The sequence below is a fragment of the Limulus polyphemus genome, unplaced genomic scaffold (assembly GCF_000517525.1).
Source record: "Limulus polyphemus unplaced genomic scaffold, Limulus_polyphemus-2.1.2 Scaffold1554, whole genome shotgun sequence".
NCBI classification, from domain to species: domain Eukaryota; kingdom Metazoa; phylum Arthropoda; class Merostomata; order Xiphosura; family Limulidae; genus Limulus; species Limulus polyphemus.
Window position 1 is genome coordinate 266,468 of NW_013667164.1, and position 1,990 is coordinate 268,457.

The following is a 1,990-nucleotide window of genomic DNA, read 5'->3' on the forward strand; positions in this document are numbered from 1 at the left end:
ATTAAACTTATATTAAAGTTTGTTCTTAATTCAAGCCGTCTCCAAGCTTTATTAGTCTCAAAGTGGGTTCCTCGTCATCGAATTTGACCGAACTAATAATGCTTGAATGGTTAATGAAACCTTGTCGAAACATTGTACATTTGCTGTTATATTAAACTTATATTAAAGTTTGTTCTTAATTCAAGCCGTCTCCAAGCTTTATTAGTCTCAAAGTGGGTTCCTCGTCATCGAATTTGACCGAACTATTGCAAGCAGAAATAATTTATTGAAATCTGCAAAAATTGAGACAGAGAAAACACCTTCAAATCATCTGGCCTCAGTATCTCTTACTTTACTACAATCATTTAGAGGTGAATGAACAAGTCTTGTAGCACACTTATATTGTTTTACAGCACACTTTTCCTTCTCAAAGCAACTGTTCAAAGTGTTCGCCTTCCAGATTTACCTGTAATTGAGGATCGAATGTCAGAGCGGCAGATTTTCACTGATGCTGTTTTTGTTTTAGGAAATGTGAAAGTCTACAAGTAAAAATAATCTCTTAGTGAATAATGGGTTTTTTTCTGAAGCTCTTGTAATGCACCTTAAATGTCTTACCTTAAACGTTTTGCACGTGATTTTAAAGAGACTGCACTCCTCCGTCTTTTTTACTCTTGAAAATGCAGAAAACACACAAAAATGGCTTAAAATGAACAAATTCTCTGCGAGGATTTTCAGTAACGTTCATTCTCCAAAATTTTTTGTAAGACAGGGGAAATGGATCGATGTGAGGAGGTGTAGAAGTCGAGTCGAGAAACTTGGCAGAAATGTCAAAGTAGTTGAATCACTTCTTGTTCAAAGGAGCTCATTTCACAGTAGAGATGTAGTCAAGATTTCTACTGTTTGAATATATGATGCACGAAATTTAATAATAATCTTGAATTTTGCTTCTACGAAAAATTGTATTCTACATCAAGGAGTAAGAAATACAGTAGAAATATCTCAATTATGAAATACTTCATTAATTCTGGCTTAAGCACTTATTCTAACTATTCTAAAGTGGAAGTTAAATCGCGTGAATCGAAAAAATGCGGGAAAATTAAACAACAGCAATATCTTTATCCGCCACATTGATAATTTGGATAATTTGGTTATTGTGGGAAACAAACCAAAATGCAGACAATTTTCTTTACAATCTTTGACTTGAGAATTTTATGGTGCGAGTTTTCTTCAAAATCAGCTATTTACAATAGTTATTGCAGTAACGATATAAGGGTTATTCTATAAAATATATATTTTTTAATGTTTCAATTTATGGGAAAGTTTAATGTGAATTTGGTTTGCTTTTGGGCTACTAAGTTAGCATGTGAAGTTTGGTCTGGATCGATCAACTCGTTTAGGAAGAGATGCATCTACAGACAGACAGATAGAAAGTTTTCCTTGATATTGGATAGTTACCGCATCAGTATGGCTTAATATGTATATCGCATATATGAAGAACGTCTGTACCACAATTTTTATACCAATCTCTTGCTCTAGAAAAATGTGAAATATGATACATAATTTGGGGCAAAAATATATAATTTTTTAAAATGTTTTTCATTGTATAAAATAATTGAACACAAGTTTTTGTTTATGACATATAGTGACATATAATGGAAAATTGAAAAATAATGTATTAGTTTAGTTATTTTATATAGTGTATTATTTAAATTAAACTTTCCCCAAGGCGTGTTTAACAGATTACTAGTATAATAATGGCTGGAGACGGCTTGAATGGGTAATGAAGAAAAACTTTAATATAAGTTTAACATAACAGCAAATGTACAACGTTTCGACAAGGTTTTGTCATCATCAGGTACCTTGTCGAAACGTTGTAAATTTGCTGTTATGTTAAACTCATATTAAAGTTTTTCTTCATTACCCATTCAAGCCGTCTCCAGCCATTATTAGTCTCAAAGTGGGTTCCTCGTCATCGAACATGTGCATTAGTTTAGTGAATACATCTAATCAG